Below are 24,619 nucleotides of genomic sequence, written 5' to 3'. Positions count from 1 at the left end.
TCTGTTGTAATAAAGGATCCCCTTGCGCCCCGCCCCCTTTTTCAAAACAGGTTTTTCTTAGACTATTACAATTTCTTTTTTTTTTTTTTTTTTTTAAGATTTTATATATTTACTTGTCAGAGAGAGAGAGAGCACAAGCAGGGGGAGTGGCAGGGAGAGGGAGAAGCAGGCTCCCCACTGAACAAGGAGCCCAGTGTGGGACTCCATCCCAAGACCCTGGGATCATGACCTGAGCCAAGGGCAGGCGCTTAACCAGCTGAGCCACCCAGGCATCCCTAGACTATTAAAATTTTTTTCTTTCTTTCTTTTTTTCAAGCCACCCCCGGCTCTTTTTTTTTTTTTTTTTTTTTTTAAGATTTTATTTATTTACTTGACAGGTAGAGAGAGAGCACAGGTAGGCAGAGCAGCAGGCAGAGGGAGAGGGAGAAGGAGATTCCCCACCGAGCAGGGAGCCGATGTGGGGCTCGATCCCAGGACCCTGGGATCATGACCCAAGCCGAAGGCAGATGCTTAACTGACTGAGCCACCCAGGTGCCCCTTAAAATTTCTTAATTGAGGAAACGGACTCAAAGTGTTAGGAGGACATTTGTTGGTTTTTCTTTTTCAAAACAGTATTAAATTTTATAGCATTCAGAAAAAAATGCAATTTTAAAACTGAAAATTTCTAATCAGTATTTTTTAAAACTGACTCCATTGCCTAGTTCTTTGCTTTCTACAGCTCTTTCATTTTGGCAAACTCTAGAAGCTAAAATCAAACTAATTTTTTTGACTAGCGTTTCCCAAGGCAGCGCAAAATTATCCATTTTCTTAAAACCACTCAGAATCAAGAATTATATTAGTTATAGGGTATGATGATAAATGTCAGTAATTACATGTTTTTTGATTTGAGGCTTTGGTCAGGTGCTAGTTCTTTTAACTCTCAAGAGTTGACAAGATTTTAACATCTAGATATGAATATAGGTTTATGGGGAATTGGACGTATAGGAGAATCCCTTATTAAATGACCCAGTGTTGTGGATATATCACAGATGAAACAAGAAAACAGAGGGTTGATGGTTGTTAAACTTGGTCATGTTGCATAAGGAAGTTCATTTACTATTCTCAATCCTTTTGGATATGTTTGGAACATCCCATATTAAGTTAAAAAAGAAAGACATATCATCATCATTATGGTTATTTGAGTAGGCCAGGATAATAATACCTCATCAGGATATTAGATGTCTAAGGACACATTCCCTACCATGTGTACAGCCCTTCTGAGGGCGTTTGTCTGTCTTGCAAACTCTAGAAGGCCTTGTTTTATCCCAACCATCCCCGACTCCATCTTCCAGTTCATAGCCTGGCCTATGTTTTCTTCTGGGCCAATTAGGTTCTCTTAAGAATTTGTATGGGAAAATAATGAGAAAATGGTGCAATTAGTAAATGGGAACTGAAGCAGGAAATTATGACATTAGGTAGAGTCATGCGGGGTCATGGCAAGGTGAATTTGTGGTTGAGCAGCAGCTATGAATTAGATAGGCAGCATAGACGGTAAGAATGGGTCAGGTATTTGAGGTTGGAGAAGGGTGCAACCAGCTAAGAGGATCTAAGGCTTCCTGTATGGCCACTCCTAAGGCTATTTGCCTACCTGTGCTTGGGTTCTTGTACACATGTGTCCTTGGCAGTAACCCCTTTATCAGTAAATTTGATTTTTTTTTTTTTTTTTTTTTTGAGAAGAAAACAGAACTAGTGTAGTCATTGGATGACAGTTTTCTTGGCTAAATTCTTAGTAAGCACTTTTTATTAGAAGGTCAGAAATGGTTATTGCTTAATCATTTAGGCATTCGTGATCCAGTTCCTCAAGCATTCCAAGAGCCATTGCCCTCCCCTGAGTCATATCTTAAAGCTCTATTTTGTATAGTAAGAAACTTTTTTTATTATGTACTTGACTCTTGTATAATTTAGTAGTAATGTTTACATTGCTCTTCACCTGATTGAATGGAATTTAATAAATGGTAGTAATCATGGCTTTCTGGAGGGGGCGGGATAATTTGTCTTCTTGAGATTTCCTATTAATTGGAAGTTGGCTCAATATAGTTTTAGTTGGCTTAAATGCTGTTTTGTTGGTCAACATGATTTCAGAGTCCTTGCTTTTGCTGTTGATTATGAAGACATGGCCTATCGCTAGAGAAAGCCTTACCTGAATATAAACATCCTGTCTACTATTATCTTTCTCTGTTTTTCCTTTTTTAGTACTCTTTCTGTGGGCAAAAATAAGAATGAGATCTGGCTTAGAAGAGATAATACTGGTACAGTGGAGCTTAAAAAACACAAATGAAATTGTTTTATTATAAAGCACTGAAGCAAGTATAAAACTATTTATATTAAATAGGATATACAAAGACGGAAAGACAAGGTTGACATTGATTGGCATTGAGGAGTGGGCGAGGGGAGAAACAACAATAGATTTGGAATGAGGAGTAAATTAGTGTGCAGGGGATGGCGAATCTCTGGGCTTGGTGGGAATGAAGAGGTATTAAAGAATCATTTTACAAGCAAGACTGGCTAGAAACTGTCCTGTTTTCCCCTGTTAGTGGGTGGCTCACTGACATTGTCAGAGGTCTTGGGAAATGTTTGCCTTTTCCCCTTTAATTTGCTCCTGTGTAGAAAGTTACTGCTCAGACTCTAGATTAGGGGCTTGTGGAGAGAGGTGTTTTGATCATATTGTTATTTTCATATTATAACATCTTCAGTTGGCACCTTTTTTGTAGGGTGGATTTAGCCTTTGATAGGTTTCCTCAGGCCCGAGAGAATGATCTGCTAAAGTAGAAAGGAAACTATTCCATTTAGCCTCTAGACAGTGACACATTAAGGACTAATGACTGCCAAAAGGAAATGTCAAACGCTAAGCTAGTCTACTTTCTTTGGCAGCTGAGAATCCGGTGAATCAACAGTTTTAGGGGGTGTATATTTAATGTGGGTGGAGGAAGAGAGTGTCTAACATTTTTTAAGGCCCTGTTAAGTTCGGCACTCTTGGACTTGGTACCAGTTTCTACTTTGCTAAACCCAAGAAAGGTACATGCCATAGAATATGGGTAGTTACTTTTCATGTAGGTAATACTGGATAGAAACATTTTGAGATGTGTTTATGGGCATTGCTTTAATGTGTTTTTATTTAATTGTTGATAGCTGGCTGAAATGTTTTGGATTTGTATGAGGGAGAATACTTTGGAGTTTTGATTGCTTTTGTACCCTTTATTGCAAACAGGAATTATCTGAAGAGTCTTTTGAAAGAGAAAGGATAAATTTGTGATTCTTGAGGTTTAAGGAGCAAATCTAGGCTGAATACTAAAAATTACTTGTAAGGAAAGGACAACACATTTATAACTTTTAAGCTTATAACCAAGTGTGGTCACGATCCTAGATATTTAAAATTTAACCCTTAAATATTCACATGCAAGGATGTGGGGGGAAGTGATAGCTAGAGGATATAGGTGATGAAAATGTTCTAATGGTAGTGGTTGCAAATATCTCAATATACTAAAAAAAAAAAAAACCCATGGAATTGTATACTTTAATTGGGTGATTTATATATGAATTGTATCTTAATATGCACCCTAATAAATATATATCTTAAAGCTATTTAAAACATTTGCATATTTTTTCATACACGTATATATGTGTTTACGTACGTGTATCCATGCTAATGATGTGATCAGTATTTTAAATTATATTTCCTATAGGGGATAGGAGCCAAGATAATTTGTGTATCCTATATGTAGTAAAGAATGTTTTTCCCACTTTGAAATGGGGTCTGTGTCTGTTACTGCCATCAGAATGACACTGGTTACATTAAAAGCCTACATTGTGCACCAAGTTGGCCTTTTTAAATCTCCTGGCTCTGTATTGAACAGACTAATGGCCTGCAGTTTTGTGTGGCTATTTCATTTAAGGGTTTTTGAATCAAAAGTAGTTCAAAAACTCAGATACCAGATTGAACATGTATCACTTCAATTCACTATTCTTCATTTTTATTTTGTCTCTGTGAAAAGTGGTAGATCTGTGCAATATGCATATTGTTAGTCCTTAAATTATCATGTTTTAAATACTTTGGATTTTTCACTTGAAGATTTTGCATATAATCACCTAGAATTTGATGATACAACTCTAAGAACTATGAAAATGAATCAGGTTTTTTATTAATGACATAATCTTCTTAGATTTTTCTGGTGGGCAGAGGAATGTAATGGATACAGGGAGGGATTTTGGTTGAAATAATGGTGCTCATAATATATGGTAGTATCATATAGCTATAGTGTAGGCCTGCTTGACCTTGAAGGAATTGCAAAAAAGTTGTAGCAGAGGTTGTAATTGAAGTGGCTTGTTTTAACCAACATTAGTTACTTTGTTTATCTATAATAGATTTTTGCTCTTACTGCTTTTTGGGGTAGTGCTTGTAGCTGAACATCATGTATTTTAGTTCATATCATGCAAGCTTTTCCTGACTTCTCTGGTATACCTACCAAACCAGAATGGCTTATCCTGTATGGTTGCTGCTGCCCAACAGAACTAAGCTGTGAATCTAACTTGGTGAACCCCAGCAGCTGGCCTTTCCTGTGATGAAGTGTAGGTCAAAGTTAGCAGTCTCCTTACAGCTTTCAGTGATCCTGAGGCCTTATCACAGAAATTTGTTCAGTTTTTATCATAGAAGCCAGCAACAATTTTGAAATCAGGAAGAACTCACTTTACTCTGTGTATGTAATAAAAAATTACTGCTACTAACAAGAGGTCATGTTAACTGTAATGAACTTATTCCAGGTTTTTTCCATTAACGTTAATTTGCTATGTGGTTCATTCCTTTTATCTACTGGTGCTTGCTACCAGAGCAAACTGTAATAGGCAACAAAAACAAATTAATATGATGGAAAGAATTTAATTCTTAAGCATTTTCTGCAACTAGGGAAAAAACTGAAAACATTCCCGTTTTAGCTGTCATAATTTATTAGTTATAATGTTAGTTGAAAGGGTGCCTGGGTGGCTTAGTTGGTTAAGCAGCTGCCTTCGGCTCAGGTCATGATCTTGGGGTCCTGGAATCGAGTCCTGCATTGGGCTCCCTGCTCAGCGGGGAGCCTGCTTCTCCCTTCCACTCCCCCTGCTTGTGCTCTCTGTCTCTCAAATAAATAAATAAAGTCTTGAAAAAAAAAAGTTAGTTGAAAAAGTCAAATAGAACCCCCTTTCCCCACTTTTTACTTTTGCTTTATTTGAAGATATTTGCATTCTCCTCCTCTCCTTGTTTCCTTCCTTTCCTTTTCCTTAAGATTTATTTATTTATTTATTTGACAGAGAGAGAGAGAGAGAGAGAGAGAGAGAGAGAGCACAAGCAGGGGGAGCAGCAGAGGGAGAGGGAGAAGCAGGCTCCCCGCTGAGCAGGGAGCTGGATGCAGGGCTCAATCCCAGGACCCTGGGATCATGACCTGAGCCGAAGGCAGACACTTAACTGACTGAGCCACCCAGGCGCCCCTCCTTTTTCTTTCCTTTCCTTTCCTTTCCTTTCTTTGTAAATTCTCAAAGAGAAGCCTGATGGTGGAAATTCAGGCACTGGGGCAGGAAGTGAGAAAGATGTGTTTTGATGGAGATGGTCATGGTCAGGTCATTGGGACAGGTGTTGGTGAACCCTATTTTGGGGGTGGTAAACTCTCTCTAAATTGATGTCCTGGGAGATGGAACATATCTTTGCTGCCCCAAGTAAAATTTTAGTGAATTACAGAAAGGAAATATTTGGTCACCTCCCAGTTCTGTTGCTGCTGTTTGGAGCTGTACCAATATTATGAATTTGGTGTTTCTTTATCTGGGACTGAGGAGTTAAAGAGAGAAGCTGAAAATGACAAAGATTATATAGGCTAGTATCTGGAGATAAATCTAGTGGCTCCTCTTCATAACCATTAAACCAGCTCTACACGAAATTTAAAGGGGAGCCTTTGAGTGGAAAGAAAAGACCGTAAGTGAGAGTAAGAAAAGTAAGAAGCACAAAAGCAGTAAACATAAGTACGCCTGTAAAAATCAGTCAAGGGACTTAAACAGATGTGAAGTATGACACCGTGTATGTGGGTGAGAGAGGAGTAAGGAATGAGTTCAAAGTTAAGTGACCATCAACTTAGTACAGACTGCTATATGTAGAAGTTATATACAAATCTAAGGTAACTACAGAGCTAAGGTATTCAGAAATTAAAGAGAAAGGAATCCAAGTATATCACTAAAGAAAGCCAGCAGACTATGAAAGGAAGAGAAGAAAGGATCAGAGAAGACTACAGAAACAACCACAAAACAAGTAACAAAATGGCAATAAATACTTACCAATAGTTAGTTGGAATGTAAATGGACTAAACACTCCGATCAAAAGACATGGGGTGATGGGAATGGATAAACAAAAAACAAGACACATTTATATGCTGCCTATAAGAGATTCATTTCAGACCTTAAGACACGTGCAGACTAAAAGTGAGGGGATGGAGAAATATTTATCATGCAAATGAATGTCAAAAGAAAGCCAGGGTAGCAATACTTCTACTGGTCAAAATAGACTTTAAAACAAAGACCGTAAGAAGAGACAAAGAAGGACACTGCGTATTAATAAAGGGGACATCCAACAAGAAGATACAGCAATGTAAATATTTATGCACCCAACTTGGGAACACTCAAATACATAAATCAGTTAATAACAAACATAATGGAACTCATTGATAGTAATACAATAATACTGGAAATCTTTAACACCCCACTTACATCATTGGACAGATCATCCAAACAGAGTATCAACAAGGAAACAGTGACTTTGAATGACATACTAGACCAGATGGATTTAACAGATAAATTCAGAACATTCCATCCTAAAACAGCAAAATACACATATTTTCAATTGCACACGGAACATTCTCCAGAAGAGATCACGTATTAAGAAGCCACAAAACAAGCCTCAACAAATTCAAAAAGATACAAGTCATATCATGCATCTTTTCTGACCACGATGCTATGAAACTGGAAATCAACCACCAGAAAAAATCTTGGAAAGAAAGCATAAATATATATAGGTTAAATAACATGCCTACTAAACAATGAATGGGTCAACCAAGAAATCGAAGAACTAAAAAATTATATGGAGAAAAATGAAAATGGTACACAACGGTACAAAATCTTTGGGCCACAGCAAAAACAGTTCTAAGAGGGAAGTTCATAGCAATACAGGCATACCTTAAGCAAGAAAAAGGAACGAGAAAAAGAAGAAACCCAAAACCAGCAGAAGGAAGGAAATAATAAAGATTATTAGCAGCAGAAATAAATGATAAAGAAACAAAAGAAACCAGTAGAACAGATCCATGAAACAAAGAACTGTTTCTTTCAAAAGCTCAACAAAATTGGTAAGACTATAGCCAGACTCAAAAATAAAAGGGAGGCAAAACAAAAAAGGACTCAAACAAAATCACAAAAGAGGAGAAATAACAATTGATATCACAGAAATACAAAGGATTATAAGACAGTGTTATGAAAAATGATATACCAACAAATTGGACAACCAGAAGAAATGAATAAATTCCTAGAAATAGAGAACCTACCAAAGTTGAAGCAGGAAGAAATAGAAAATTTGAACAGACTGATTACCAGCAATGAAGTTGAGCTCCCAACAAACACAAGTTCAGGTCCACACGGCTTCACAGGTGAATTCTACCAAACATTTAAAGAAGAGTTGATACCCATTCTTCTCAAAATTTTCAAAAGATAAAAAAATAAAAATAATAACAACAATAAGAGGAAAGAAAACTTCCAAACTCATTCTGTGAGACCAGTATCACCCTGATACCAAAACCAGGTAAAGACACCACAAGAAAAGAAAACTATAGGCCACTATTTCTCATGAATATGATGGAAAAATCCTCAACAAAATATTCATTCTCAAACTGAATCCAACAATACGTTAACAAAATCATATACCACAATCAAGTGGAATTTATTCCCAGGATGCAAGGGTGGTTCAGTATTTGCAAAACAACATGATATGTCACATCAATAAGAGAAAGGATGAAAACCATATGATCATTTCAATAGATACAGGAAAAGCATTCAACAAAGTACAACATTGATTCATGATAAAAACTCTCTGCAAAATAGGTCTAGAGGGAACATAACCTAATAAAGGCCTTATATGAAAAACCCATAGCCAACATCATACTTGGTGAAAAAGAGAGCTTTTCCCCTAAGGTGAGGAAAAAGACAGGGATGTCCACTCACCACTTGTATTCAACATAGTACTGGAAGTCCTAACCATAGCAATCAGACAGTGAAAATAAATAAAAGGCACCCAAATTGGGAAGAAGTAAAACTTTCACTGTTTGCAGATGACATGATACTATATGTAGAAAACCCTAAAGACTGCACCAAAAAACTACTAGAACTGATAATTCAGTAAAGTCACAAGATACAAAATCAGTGTGCAGAAATCCATTGCATTTCTGTATACTAATAATGAAGCTGCAGAAAGAGAAATTAAGGAAACAATCCTGTTTACAGTTGAACCAAAAATAACAAAATACCCGGGAATAAACTTAACCAAAGAGGTCCAAGACCTTTATTCTGAAACATTGATGAAAGAAATTGAAGAGGACCCCTCCCCCCAAAAAAGGAAAGACATCCCATGCTAATGGGTTGGAAGAACAAATATTGTTAAAAGTGCCTATATTACCCAAAGTAATCTACACATTTAATGTAATCCCCATCAAGGTACCAACAACATTTTTCACAGAACTAGAACAATCTTAAATTTGTATGGAACCACAAAAGACTCCATATAGTCAAAGCAGCCTTGGGGGGAAAAAAAAAGCAAAGCTGGAGGCATCACAGTTCCAGACTTAAAGTTAGCTTACAAAGCTTGTAGTAATAAACAGTATGGTACAGGCACAGAAATAGACAATGTAGATCAATGGAACTGAATAGAAAGCCAGAAGTAAACCCATAATTATGTGGTCAATTAATCCTTGACAAAGGAGGTAAGAATATGCAATGAGAAAAAGACAGTCTCTTCAACAAATGATGCTGGGAAAACTGGACAGCAATATGCAGATGAATGAAACTGGACCGCTTTCTTACCTCATACACAAAAGTAAACTCAAAATGGATTAAGGGCCTAAATGTGAAACCTGAAACCATCAAAGTCCCAGAAGAGAGGACAGACAGTAATTTCTCTGACTTTGTAGCAGCATCTTTCTAGATATGTCTGCTGAGGCAAGGGAAACAAAAGCAAAAATAAACTATTAGGACTACCTCAAAATAAAAAGCTTCTGCACAGCAAAGAAAAGGACAACCTCCTGAATGGGAGAAGATATTTGCAAATGACATTACCTGATAAAGTGTTAGTATTCAAAATATATAAAGAACTTACACAACTCAACACCCCACCCCCAGAATGATTAATCCAGTTAAAAAATGGGCAGAAGACATGAGCAGACATTTCTCCAATGAAGACATACAGGTGACCAACATACACATGAGAAAGGCTCAGCATCACTCATCATTAGGGAAATGCAAATCAAAACCACAATGAGATATCACCTCACACCTGTTAGAATGGCTAAACTCAACAAGACAAGAAACAACGGGTGTTGGTGAGGATGTCTATTAAAAGGAACTCTCATACACCATTGGTGGGAATGCAAACTGGTGCAGCCACTCTGGAAAACAGGATGGAGGCTCCTCAAAAATTTAAAAATAGAACTGTCCTAGGACCCAGCAATCACTACTGGGTATTTACCCAAAGAATACAAAAATACTAACTCCAAGGGATACATCCTCCCTGATGTCTATATAGCATCATTATTTACAGTACTCAAATTATTGTAACAGCTCAAATGTCCATCGATTAATGAATGCATAAAAAGTGATATAGGTATGCAATGGGGTATTATTCAGCCAGAAAAAAAGAATGAAATTTTGCCATTTGCAACAACAGGAATGGATCTAGAGAGTATAGTGCTAAGCAAAATAAGTCAGAGAACAACAAATACCTTACGATTTCACTCCTGTTGTAATTTAAGAAACAAATGAACGAACAAAGTGACAAACCAAAAGACAGTCTTAACTGTAAGAAGTCAGTTACCAGAGGGGAGGTGGTTGGGGCATGGTTGAAATAGGTGAGGGAATTAATAGTCCACCTATCTTGATGAGCACAGAGTAGTATATGGAATTCCATATTTAAATCACTATATTGTACACTTGGAACTAATATAACACTGTATGTTAACTACATTGGTGTTAAAATCACATGGCTCTTCTCTATCTAAAATTCTCTTAGTTGCGGTTTAGTGGTCCTCCTACTGGTTTAATGAAATCTACCTAATTTGAAGCTTTGTTTTCCCTCCAAAGATGTTTGAACAACATGTTTACTGATACGTATTAGTTATGGCACGAAGAGAACTTTTTTTATCCAAAGGTTTTTCTGTGGAGTGACGTTGTAGTTCTTGACAGCTGCAGTGAGTATGAAAAATAACCTAAATTCCTCAAATGTTTGTGGCCTAAACACAGTTGGGGATGAGGATCTTATCTATACACACAGCATGATTGGAAAGGGTGTTAATACTACTGCTACTATTATCAGTATTAGTAAGAACAAATTTTAGTATTTTGGATGGTTTAAACCTTCAGGTTCTCTACTTTTCACTTTTACCTGTTTTGGTTTACTACTTTACAGTGATTTCGTAGTCAAATTTCTTTCTTTTTTAGAATAGTTACATTTCTCATTCTGCTGAGTGAAGGAGCTAATTCCTTCCTTCCCTCCATCTACCTTCTCCCCTCTTCTCTTTCAGCAGTGGTCAAATACGTTTGGAGAATTATCCCTTTTTTATGTGCATTCTGGTAATAATGTCTAAAGACTGCATTAATTTTTAGCCAAATGTGTTCCGCTTATTGTGTTGCAGAGGTTATTTTATTGCTCTCTGTTTATCTTAACTGTCTTGCCTGAAGTTGTGGCCTTATTCCCAGATTCATAATATGTTCTCTGTACTATTAGAATGTATATTTTGCTTGGGTCTGGCATACTTCTTTATAGTTAATTCTGAGTTATCTGGCATGGGGAAGCGGGGCTCTGATCATCAATGTTCGTTCTCTGAATTGAGTTTTGTATAGGCATCTCTGTATAAAATCTCTTCATTATTCTTTCCCACTCATTTTAGATTTATTTGGTGATTGCGTTTGAAATAGATTTTTTTATTTGAATACTTAACTATTCATGTAGTTTCTTGTTCATTTTCTTTAAGTTGTGTTTATATTTCCTCTGTAGTTTATTAAACCATCTTTCTAGCACTAGAGGAAAATGGTGTTATGAATAAGACTTTCTCTGGTCTTATTAGTAAACCCACTAGCTCATTGTTTAAGAGAATTTCCATATTGTAGAGCTGGTTAAATAATTAACCAGAAACAATAATTTTAGGCCTTGCCTGTATAGTATAAAAAGACTGGAACAGGTAGTGTGAGGTCCAGAAGGTTCCTTTCCCTTTATGTTATAATCTTTCTCTTTAGGACTCTAAAACGGCTGAACAAAAAAATCTTATTAGGAAAAATCTTTATATTTAAACTGGGCTGACAGAAGTGAGGCATGTGGGCTGGTTGGCATCATCACTCTTCACTTATGAGATATGAACAGTTGCCTTCAGACATTATTTGTGAACTTGCTCAATGGATTAATGGTTAGTTGCTTTAGAAATGATGCTAAAATTCAGAGTAATGGGAAAGTGGTTCATTTACTGGCTCTCATAGTTTGTTTTGAAAAAAGGTAAATCTCTTGTCGAGCTGATACATCTTTATGGGTACATTATTTCTTTGTACCCAATAAAAAGTTGTTTTTTTAATTCTTAAGATAGGTAATGCATGTACATGGTTCAAATTAAAAATAAAAGAGTGTTTAGGTAGTGTAGATAAAGCTCCTTTTCATTCTTGTTCTCTCGCCATCCACTTTCTCTTCTTAGAGTTTCTTTTATCTCCTTCCAGAAATCTTTTATGTAGATGCAGTAAAGTACACCACAAACATACAAACACATATACACGTGAGTTAAGGTTTGTATGTGTGTCTGTATTGAGAGTTATATTACTTGATTATAAAAATAGGGTTTATTGTGATAATCTGCGGATACCCACTTTTTTCCCCCTATGTATTATATACTTTGCTCTTATGGCCACTGAATTTCATTCCACATCCATCCCCTCCCCCCCAACCCTCCAAAACCTTCTGTATTCTTTTCCTTACTCCTAAGTAAGCTATTTCTTTCTGTCTTTGCTTTCCTTCTTTCTTGGATATTTAAACTTGGAGGCCTCTATTCCTGTTCTTTCTACTGTGACATCAGCTCATAGTCCCTTATTGGAATGAAGTCTACAAACCTTACATGTCTGGAATGTATTCATTGTGTTCTGTTTCATGTCTGAATTGTTTTTCAGCCAAGTTAGATTGAGTGGCTTTTGGCTATGTGCTATATTTTTTTTTTTAAGATTTTATTTATTTATTTGACAAGAGAGACACACAGTGAGAGAGGGAACACAAACAGGGGAGTGGGAGAGGGAGAAGCAGGCTTCCCGCTGAGCAGGGAGCCCGATGCGGGGCTCGATCCCAGGACCCTGGGATTATGACCTGAGCCGAAGGCAGACGTTTAACGACAGAGCCACCCAGGGCCCCTGTGCTCTATTATTGACTGTTTTGTGTAATATTGAGGTTACTTTTATTAACAAAATAAGTACATTTTAGCCTGTTATCTGTATAGTCAGTAGGTATTTACTCTCTTCTTTGAAATGTTTATTCCAGAATGTCAGTTCTCTTTACACTTTATAATTCATTACCTCTTCTCATCCCAGATGGTTGAAAGTAGTCTTCATTCACTGTAATAACGTTGAAGGTTTTGTCATTCCACTATAGTCTCTTTCACTTTTGCATATTTGACAGTTCCTTTGGTTTTTAACTACTGACCCTGGCTTTTGTCCAGAAAACCTTCATTTGTTCTTTCCTAACTTTGAGTAATGGTTTTGGAGTCCAAAAGGTGATACCTCTACATATTTAAAATTTGCCTATTTTGCTACAAAAAATTCAAAACAAAACCAAAACACCACTGTCTAATAAATATCTTTTGGTTAACTGATAGTAGTTTCTCTTTACTAATACTGGACTTTAATACTGGACTAATACTAACTTTAGCCATGCACAGAGTTTTTACATTCATTTTAGGGGATATTGAGTATTACCTAAAAATATATATGTGGTTGATAAAAAATTGATATGCTGTGCTCTAGGATGAAAGAAGACTGTTCAATAAGTAAACACAAAAAGTACTCTGCCTTGTGGCAGTAGAAAACATGTAATGTAATCTTACCATTGACACATGCTTGGGAAGTTTAGGTTTAAGATGATTCCACAGCATATTCTGTCTAGAGCATGTCTTGGATAATCCGAAGAGGAGAGCCCATAATCCCATCTTTATTTTCTTTATTGGGTTTCTATCTCATTGAGCCTCTCTTCCTACCCTGCTAGTCACTGTTGTGCCTGATCTCTGACCCCAGGGTTTCTGGGGCCGTTGGTCTTCCATCATCCAGAGGTTGTCCAGTTGGTCATGGCAGCTGTTCATCATGGGAGGTAATTCTACGCTTCTTGTCAGTAAAGGTGGACTATGAACATGTCATTGTGGGGTCTGCCTCTCAGCAGGGGAGGTACTCAGGGTATGCACATCTGTTGAACCCAGTCAGTAGTGCTCCAGTGCTGGAGCAGGATTCTGGAGGCCTTTTCTGGGCCTGGCATTAACCTTTTAAGTAACGGTGTGTGCGTGTGTTTGTGTGTATGTGTGTAAGCATGTGTATAAGGGTTTGTAATATTTCAGTAGTTTTAATAGTGCCTCTCTGTATTCCCATGAATATGTGCCTTGCCTGTGAGGTTGTGGGCCAGTAGGCAAATCCCCTCAGCTCATATCAACATTTCCTGCTTCCATGTGCAGCTCAGCTCAGGGAGGTACTTTCCTTTTTCTTGGGTGGTGTTTCAAGACAGTGATTCTACACTCTTCTTCACTGTATATCTTTTTTTCCACTGCCTTCATTCTTCTTTCATTTTCTGCTTTTTTCCTGTTTTTAGATGGTTGTCACTTCCTTTCCAAGATCCAGTGAATCTGATGACTACTATAGTTCACTTATAGTTCCTTCTTAAAGCCTATATTGCCTTTCAGAATACTATAATCATAAGAAATTAGACTTCATTTTTAGCGGTGTAACTACATGGTACAAAAATGTATAAATGCAAAGATAATCCTTTGAAAATATTTATACACAGTCTCTCTCTCTGACACACACACACACACACACACACACACACATACACATCTTTGTGTCACTTAGGGGTCATTCACAGAAGTAGAGCAACTATGAAAGACCTAAGGAATTTCTTATAGAGATTTGACATTATGCAATCATGGGAGCAGATTAAATAGTTTGTTTGAGGCTTTTGCTTTTGTATCTGGTGCTGGAGCCAGAGGTGAGCAGGGCATGCAGTCTGTAAGAAGAGATAATACATGTGAAACAGGGTCATTCTGGAACATGAGCTGGGTCTCATGAGGACAGTCTGGAACTCATATTGACCTCTTATTACATCTATGCCTCCAACTCTGATGGTAGAGATTTCCTGAAGAAGATGGCTTCCTTTATTACAAATTTAGATATGTACCTGACCTAGAAGTCAGCAAAGCTGAAGGAGAAAATCCTGTAGTTGTGGTTTTGATTGTTGCCCTATGCTAACAAAATGAGCCAGCAAAGCTACAATGTGTGTGATCAACGTTAGTGCCTTGTACCTGCACCAACCTTCCCAGCATAAGAAAGATGGTTGCTGCTTCATTTTTGCCTTCCAAATCTCATGCAAGGATGTCTCATGTGGTCCAGTCTGACGTGGAACTATGTAGGGAAGGGACTTCAGGGAAATGTAGTTCCAAATTAGCTAAATTGGCACAGTACAAATAACGTCACAATCTTTCATGTGCCTGGTGTGAGGTTAGTGCTCCAACTTAGTATTTCTTCCATTTGGATAGGGACTTACTTTTTTTTTTTTTTTAAGATTATTATTTATTGGGGCGCCTGGGTGGCTCAGGCGTTAAGTGTCTGCCTTCGGCTCGGGTCGTGATCCCGGGGTCCTGGGATCGAGCCCCGCATCGGGCTCCCTGCTCCGCGCGAAGCCTGCTTCTCCCTCCCTCACTTCCCCTGCTTGTGTTCCCTCTCTCACTGTGTCTCTCTCTGTCAAATAAATAAATAAAATCTTAAAAAAAAAAAAAGATTATTATTTATTTATTTGAGAGAGAGAGTGCGAGCACACAGGCAGGGGGAGCGGGAGAGGGAGAAGCACACTCACTCCCCGCCGAGCAGGGAGCCCCATGCAGGGCTTGATCCTGGGGATCATGACCTGAGCTAAAGGGAGATGCTTAACTGACTGAGCCACCCAGGTGTCCCTGTGCTCAATCACTTTTACTATATCAGGAATTAATTTACATTAATAGCTACTGCTTGAGACTTAGAAGCCTCCATTAGTGGTCATTCTTTAGTAAAGAAATCTTAATCCCATACCTGTGTAACATACCTGTACAGCAAAGACATATTTCCAATTCTTGCTTAAGAAAATAGGGGTGGGATTGAGCCCTGCATAGCCTGCTTCTCCCTCTCCCTCTGCCCCTCCCCTGTGTGCGTGCGCTCTCTCAAATAAATTAAAATTAAAAACAAAAAAAAAACAAGATCGGAACAAAAATACTCAGAAGGAATATGCTGTTGCTGTGTGTGTGTATGAAACACGTGCAGAAATAGTACAAAAAAGGAGAAAGGACTGTTGAACTCAGTGGTTCTAGGAAGGAATTTTCACATTTCAAATGAGAGTTTCCTGTAAATCGGCATATTGTGAATACAGATTCCTTTGTAAAAATTTCATGGTTGAATACAAGGTAATAATTAATTGCCTGACTTTGAACTTTTAATTTTCATAAAAATTCTTTTCATACACGCCATTTTAATTGTTGAGGATCAAAATTTATTTGACCTGGATGGATGGAAGACAACCAGTCAGGGAACTGGTGTGATGGTTTTCAGAGCCTTTCCTTCTATAGCAAAATATGATAAACCTGCCTTTCACAATTCTCATTGACATCACATCTGCAGGATTTTTATACTTGTAAATAGTTTTAAGAATATTTATTTTGTTTTTATTTTTACCCGCATCTGCAAAATTTGTGTGGATATCTGCAGTTTATTTATAGATATACAAGTTTCTGAATGCGAGCATTGAATGTGACGCTACACATATTCAAGTGAGAGGTTCTTTTTCTAATCAAGTAAAAATGGCCGGTACAAGACTCGAATTTAGAGGGAGGAGCCAAAGTTAAAAAAGAAAATCTTTGACAAGAAATGAGCTAAATAATGGCTTTCTCTGTGAAATAAATAGAGGCTGTTTTGTCTTGATCTCGGGTCTTTTTGCTTCCATTTTTCCCTAACTGAACACATGTACTTGTGCCTATACACACACTCTTTTACATAGACTTAAGTGAAAAGTGTAAATGCTCGAGAGCTCCCAAGTAAGGGAAGACAATGAAAGGATGAATGAATGGGCTTCCAAGCATCACTGAAGAGAAACTTCAGTGGGAGAAGAAGAGAAAGAAAGAATGGTTTGACAAACTCCTCCAACTGCAATAGTGTAAAATATAGACATTTTGGGGTACAGTGAAAACAGTAAAGGATTTTTAAGGGCAGAATTGATTTGAATCCACTAGGTCCCTCTATTAGGAAAAAAAAATGCCCTCGGACCCTTTTTGTAGACATTTTTCCAGTTTTATTTTTTGGTTTTTGTCTAATTTATTGTGATATCATCTTATCCTTCCTTATACTGTATAGATGCTATTCATTAGAAGAGGTAATGGCTTTTTAATAATGTCATCCTGTACGGAAGGGGATTTCTTACCCTGTGGGATATACACTTTGATTTCTCCACAGTACTGGCAATGCATTTTCACTATTTCCTGCAGAGTTTTAAGTACCAGTTGTAACCCTTGACAGATAATTTCAGTGTCATAGAGAAAATACATTGGGATTTTTGAATGTGAAGACCAAAACTGGTCCCTACAAAGAACAAACCTGTTACTAGCTTTTTAACCTTCATGTTTAAACCAAGGAAGGTAACGAGCCAGCACTTATATATAGTTCCTATATATAAATATTATTGTGGATGCAGGAAATTGCAATATTTACCAGTAAATGCCTTTGTAATAGCAATGACAGAAAAATCCAACACATACTGGGTAAAACATTTTTTTTCTGCCTGTTTCCTAAAGATTTGTATGTTGTTGAGTTTTAATCTTTTTTTAAAGCTTAGAATACTGTTTTACCAGTGGTTCTTAGTTTTGGGCAGTTTCCTGGAGGTGTGCAGAGCATCAACACTTCCGTATAGTGTTTGGTTGGTAAGACAAGGTCTCCATTTTGTCACTCTCTTAGCAGAGAGAACAGCATAAAAAGGAAGAGCTGGGAAAAAAAGCAACAAGAGTTGATTTCTGGTAGGTTCTCCCCATTTGAGTTTTCCCCAACTTTTGTTAAATCAAAATTAATGTAGAACTGTTGAGTCTTGGAAAAGTCTGCGTATCTGGTAATTTCCATGGTTTGCCCAAGTGGAGAAATTTATTAGCTAGTCTTGATTATAATATCAATGTGGAGAATAAAAGAAGTGTATGTTCATATTTGAGACATATTGAAGAGCTTTCATAATTATGATTTCTGAAAGAATATTTCTAAAGAAGAATAAACTATATGATTATGGGGAGGGAACGAAAAACACGATAGAGTTAAATCCGGGTGGGGAATGAAGGGATTCTGAAATACTGAAACTTGTTGTTTATTGTGAAGTGTAACCCTTAAGATGTCATGTTTCATCTTCAATTTCTGTTATTAAGATAGGAGGTTGAAAACAGTTTGGGCCTTTATTAAGATTGTATTGGAAGCCATACCACTTAGTTTTTAACAAAAACAGCAGTTCCACTGAAGTGAAGCCATTAATGAGCCTTTACATATGAAAGTAACAAATTAAACCTTATAATAAGATTCTTTTGTAGTATAGGAGGGAGTAAAATTAACAGGTTGTCACTACACTGTGCTCCTGCGTTTCTGTTTAGTATTTGCACCACATTAGGGAGTCAGAAATGATTGTTCTAAAAGTTTAAAACTTTATCTTGCAAAAATGTTAACAGTCCATGATTAAGAGTGGGAAAGGGGTAGGTTTTGCTAGAATGAATGGGACCCTAGCAAGAGCTTTGCTTCATACTTACAAAGCAGAAACCTGTCCTGCCTTTTCTCTGTCTAATTTGTAAGAGGAAGTCCTTATTGACACTTGGGGGGAAAAAAGGTGCAAATTGAAAATGTGGAGAAAACTATCTTTTCGGAAAATAGTTGTAGATTGGAGATGAATTGTGAAACCTCGAGATTTAATATTAGAACCCAGAGGCTCTTTTTATTTAGTGCATCTTATTGAATAAATGATTTCTTACCCTAACCTCCTGCCTATTCTTTTGAGCAAGGCTCTTCAAGAGAGGCATTTGTTCTTTCTCCGCTGACCATTGGTTCTTACCTTTTGCCTGTCCTTTAAATAAATCTCTTTCCCTTATCCTTCTTCCTTAGCAGCCCTTTTTGATAGTCAAAGTTCTGGGTTTTGTTTTTCTCAGCAAAACAAGAAGAATTGCCAGAACACATTTTTCTAAATCACTGCTTTCATCATCGTATCCCAGCCATCTCCAGAGATCTGGAATGGCTGCTTTTGCTGACCGTGTTAAATCTATACACCCTGTCTGGTCCCAGAGTCCCCCTGTCACTTCGCTTGGTTCACTTCAGCTGCACTTATTGGTAGTATCTGTCAGATTGGTGGTTCTGGCTACCGCTGCACCTAGCCATATTGAAATCCTGTGGGTACTTGCTGTAGCAAGGTTAAAGGCTCCTTTTCCACTACATTCTTCGTTGCCTGCCCTGTTCTCTGAATATCAGTAATCTAAGTAGCACTGTCCAATTCACAATTTTGGGCTGATTCTCTTTTATTAGCTCTTCGTTGAATATTGTTTCATCTTATAGTGAAAGTTGAAGTAGTACTTGTTGAAATATTTAAAAATACTTAGTAATCATCATCATCTTCATAGTACAGCTTATGCTTTAGCAATTACTATATGCCAGGAAGCATTAAAACTTTTATACACATATTCCCATTTAATCTTCAGAGCATGAGTTATGTACCATTAAGGCATAAATGACTTGCTCAAGGTCTTACAGGTAGCAAGTGGATGTGCTATATTCTGAACCTAGTCTGACTCCAGAGTCTAAGGTATTAACCATCATGTAACACTGTTGGTCTGATTGAGAGAAATAGTGTGTAGATTATCAATACCCTAAATTACAATTGTAAGTATATATTTTCCTTTCCTCCCAACAAAGAAAATTTTCATACATAGAAGCTGGAAGAATTGTACAGTGAACACTCATATGTGTATGTATACGTATATACGTGCACGCGCGCACACACACCATTTCCTAGATTTTGTGGTTAACATTTTGTTAGATGCTTTATCACGTATTTATCTATCCCTGTGTCCATCTTATTGTTTGGATGTATTTTAAAATAAGTTTGCAGACGCTTGTATACTTCACCTCTAAACACTGCAGCATGCTTATCATTAACTGGAGTTCAGTTTTTTATGGAAAATTTTATACACAATGAAATGTACAGAATTTAAGTGTACTACTTGATGAGTTTTTATCAGCACACACACTTTGTAACCCAAACCACTATCAGAGATAGATATGGTTATCTTTTTAGTGAATATTTGACTGTCTTATAGTTCAAGTACATGAGCTAGCCGTACCTTTGCGCCCCAAATTAAAACCTGCTCTTCTTTTCTTTTCTTTTCTTTTTTTTTTAAAGATTTTATTTATTTATTTGACAAGAGAGAGACACAGCGAGAGAGGGAACACAAGCAGGGGGAGTGGGAGAGGGAGAAGCAGGCTTCCCGCGGAGCAGGGAGCCCGATGCGGAGCTCGATGTGGAGCTCGATCCCAGGACCCTGGGACCATGACCTGAGCCGAAGGCAGACGCTTAACGACTGAGCCACCCAGGCGACCCTAAAACCTGCTTTCCTGATTGTCCCATGGTCTTTGATTGGTTCTTTAGTTTACTGCACTGACCTTATTGAGGGCAGGGCCATATCTAGCACCTACTTGACATGGAGTACATACTCAGAGGTTCCATGAATGATGAACTTGTTATGGTAGTAATCATTCTCACTTCTAAAACAGTGTATGTGCAGACCTTTATTTGGAACAATTTCTTTGATGGGTAATGTTTAAGATCATTTTCCTGAATTAAGCTGACCTAATTCCCATTTATTTCCAATAGAACATTCTTTGCTCAAGTGGCTTTGATGTTGAGGGGATGCTACCCTTGAAACTCGTCCTTTTTTTGTTGACTGCCATTTGATAGATATTGTTTAAATATGCCACAGACTGATATAGGAGGAAGGTGTGTTTCTGTGAGTCTTTTCTCCATCTACACTCATTCCCCTGGTAATCTCAATCAGTTCTGTGACTTTAAATACCCATGTTTACTATGATGACTTCAAAATTTATATTTCCAGTCTAGATCTCAACCCCGGACTTGTCATCTTTACTTGAAAGGCTAATAAACATTTTGATTTTAGTATGTCAAAAACTGAATCTTAATCTTTCCCATCTCTTCCCTTCTCAAATAATGTCCATTCCAATTGATACCAAGGCTTGGAATTCAATTAGTTTAAATGTTAGTTGATAACAGGATAAAGCAGCTAGCCTTTCATGGGTTTTATCTAATCCCCGGGCCACCCTGCCTTCAGTTTAAACTGAGGGGGATGTGTGTGTGTGTTTAAAAATTGACATAGGGCGCCTGGGTGGCTCAGTGGGTTAAGCGACTGCCTTCGGCTCAGGTCATGATCCCAGAGTCCTGGGATCGAGTCCCACATCAGGCTCCCAGCTCAGCGGGGAGCCTGCTTCTCCCTCTGACCCTCTCCCCTCTCATGCTGTTTCTCTCTCTCTCTCTCAAATAAATAAATAAATAAAATCTTAAAAAAAAAAAATAAAAATTGACAAAATATTTAAAAGGCGAGATTTTCAAAATACTATTTATATGTTTTCGGAGGCTAGTAGATTTGTGTTTTTTATGGAAATATGTTTGTTTAATAGTTTTTGTAATAACTTACGGTGATGCCTTTGGGAATGTCAACTAGGTAGACTTTAGATAAACTATGGTTTGTTTGGTTCTTCACATTTTATCTGTAATTCATCTCACATCTAATTTTAAGTGAGCACAAAATGGGTGATATCACTTATGCATTGTGATATTTTTTTGACACCTCAGAAACACTGCTTCAAAAGGGAGAGAATGCCTGACCACCTGCTGTTTGGTTTTCATGGAGAGTAATAGATAAATGTTAGACTGGCAGTTTTAACACAGTAATAAAATGGGCTCTAGTTGTTGGAAGATGACGGCAAGTGTCAGAGAGCAGTTTGCACACATTGGTCTAAAACGGGTTGTCAGGAGAGAAGAGGGAGATGTGGTGATAACAGCAGTGTTCTAGATGCCTACAGGAGTGTGTTGAGGGTGGTAGATTCTTTTCCCTTGCTTTCCCACTGCTGTTATTTTTTTTCCTCGGGAACTTCCAGGGAAAGTTAGGGAGGCTGCTGAGAGAGGAGTAGCACCGTCAGGGTCACTTGTCAGCACAGTCGTTAGTGTGTGCCACGTGCGGCAGTCCTAGCGTGAGTAGTCCTAGTATTACCAGTGCCTCATGCTCGTGTCTTTTTCCCTATGGAGAGCAAAAACTCTCAGAAAGTACTTACACATGAAAGATCAGTATTTTTGTGGCCAGTTTTATGGAATCCTGACAAAACTGGTATAAAATTTTACAGCATAGATGAGGGAAGTAAGGATTACGGCCTATCATTAATTACCCCAAGAATTCTGCATTTCTGAAAATTTCACAGCCATGTCCTCTGTAACCATATCTTCTTTGCCCAAGGCACATTCCCCACCCCCAAATAAAACCAGTAAAATAACTATTCATATTAAAGATGTGAAGGGTGTTGGGGATTTTATTTGGTCAGAGAGCTAGAGTGAATGCTAATTATTAATGCAAAAATGGTACTTTTCTTAAATGACTGTATTTCTGGTCTTTTGAAAGTAAAATAAATGAATAAACATTATTTGATACTTGAATCTTATACAAAGGGAAAGGTAAACTGAGGACAACTCAGGTGAGTGATTGTGTTTCTGTTAGTGTCTCCCTAATTGTGGGGATCATTTTGCAGCTGATAGTCACTTAGTTTTGTGGAGTCAAGGAGTATCTTTAAAATTACAAGTATTTCTGGGGCACCTCGGTGGCGCAGTCAGTTAACTGTCTGACTCTTGGTTTTGGCTCAGGTTGTGATCTCAGGGTTATGAGATCAAGCCCTGTGTTGGGATCCATGCTCAGCATGGAGTCTGCTTGATACCCCCAGCCCCATGATGCGTGTGCATGCTCGCTCGCTCTCTCAAAAAAAAAAAAAAAAAATTACGGGTAGTTTTAAAGAAGGTTTGTGCTCAGCTTTGGATATACCGCAGCTGAATGGTTTCTGCTCAGTAAAGTGCTTTTCCTTGGAATTTCCTTGGAGAATCAGGTATGGGAAAAGCTTGTAAATGTGCTGGTAACTGAGGATCAAAAAGCAAGCCCAGTGTCAAGAGATGTGGGAAGATGGAGAAAAGTTGTGGATGAAGGAGGAGATAAAGTCTTTTTCCTTGCTGGATAAACTGGACCATGATCTTGGAAAAACAATTGAAAGAAGTTCTTGTCTTAAAAAATTTGGGCCGTAAGATCTGCAGTTTCTGATAGACTCAATGTGTGTATTCATTCAGACAGGTTAATTCTGAGCAAGCTTTATATTTAATATTTTGGTAATGTGGAGGATCATTAGCAATCATGAAACATAACCTCCATATATGCACTGAACTGATAAGTTATCTTTGTGCTTTTAAATTTTCATACCTCCCTTCATATCAATAATTCTGTCAAATCTGCCTAGAAACCCAATCTGCCATGGTTGGATGGACCTCTTCCAAAATTAGATGTGGTAGACTTAAAGTGCATTTATCTTCTAAGCAAAACAAAACAAAACAAAACAAAAACATAATTGTGATCTTTAATCCTCAGCCATGTATTTTGTCCTAAAATAAAATTGTCAGAAGCTGAGATATCAATGAGATTATTTCTTATTTCTTTTGAAAAATAGTTTCTGTTTATGATAATGGGTAATATATGTTGTCACATATAGTTTTATTGAACAAGGAAAAAAGACATCACTGGATTTTAAGTGACTGCCTTACTCCGAAGGAATTTTGGAATTAAGGATTTTATCTTTTGAAATTTAGCCTTGATTCATAAAGCCAAAGTAATGTCATGTGTAATATTATAATGCATTTTATGAAGCAGATTACTTGACTGTGAAATAATGTGGTTAGTTTTATATCAATGCTAGATACAAGAAGTGTATCCAGTCTATTGGCTTATTAAAAGCTGTTGCTCATTATCAATCTTCATTTTGGATACTGTACATTAATTTAGTGAGGGAAGTTAGTCTACAAAGTAGAGAGTTTCATGAACTAATGCTGAGGTCTAACATGTTTTTAATGTGATTATATTCTCTACTTGATGGATCTGTTGCATCTAGTTCTCCACATACTGGAGTTAAAAAAAGAGCAAGCATTTATTGAACCTTTACGGTGTTGCAGCCTGTTCTCTGTACTTTACGTGGATTAAATTCCCCTTTGGTTCTTGCTACTATTAATTCCATGTTAGGGATGAGAAGCTTAAGGCACAGTGAGGTTGAAGGACTTGTCCACAGTCAGAGGTACAAGTGTGGAGTAGGTCTCTTAATCACTGTGCTCTTTATTCCTGTTGAAATCTAGGTGTTTGTTCTAATAGTTATAGAATGAGTTAAATTTTAAAGGGACAGTTAAATTTCTGACAGTTATCAGACCAGTGAATGCTTTATCTTTTTAAATGCTTTCTTTCTTAGAAAATTAGTTGTCATCTTAAAGATTTTTACCCAAAGAGAACACTTAGGATTATCATCAGCACAACTAGAGATTATGCATGGAATGTATGCGTATATTTTCGTTCATGATATAGTTAGAAGATTTTTAAATTTTAAGTTGTACTCCTCATCTAGAAGACTTGTAATGGAGCACATATTCACTGGGTATCTCTTAGGTGATGGAACACTGTAGTTGGTCCCAGGGATGTGATAAAGAGGAAACATAACTGCTGTCCCAAGTAGGTGCATGTTCAGTCTTGCTGACTTTATAGGCTTCACCCTTGGGTCACCACAAAGCATGCAACATGCTTGCGTAGGCTTCTTACTCTTAACTTTTTTAAGGATTTACGTGAAGAACAAGTCTGCCTGTTCTTCATAACCTCCTTGGAGATATTGTCTGACATTTTTTCTTACTGTTCCTACAACTGGCTCTATTTTATAAGTAATTCACAGGGCTTTGCACTTAAGTGTCTCTACCCCC

General features: G+C 37.5%; 1 protein-coding gene across 5 annotated transcripts in view; it reads left to right on the top strand.

Annotated features, from left to right (window-relative positions):
• CTNNA1 (catenin alpha 1) overlaps positions 1–24,619 on the top strand; it is a 306,638-nt gene that overhangs the window by 210,511 nt on the left and 71,508 nt on the right. Inside the window, exon 1 of one of the 5 annotated variants that reach the window (XM_078067464.1) lies at positions 3,036–3,054. The exons of the other annotated variants lie outside the window; for them this stretch is intronic. The gene's annotated coding sequence lies outside the window, so the exon portion shown is untranslated. Of the gene's footprint in view, positions 1–3,035; positions 3,055–24,619 lie in introns of those variants that run through there. 5 annotated transcript variants of the gene reach the window in all.

This window comes from Halichoerus grypus, chromosome 2 (assembly GCF_964656455.1).
Source record: "Halichoerus grypus chromosome 2, mHalGry1.hap1.1, whole genome shotgun sequence".
Lineage (NCBI taxonomy): Eukaryota > Metazoa > Chordata > Mammalia > Carnivora > Phocidae > Halichoerus > Halichoerus grypus.
Note: the sequence above shows the minus strand (reverse complement) of the source record. Positions and strands in the feature narration are given on the sequence as shown.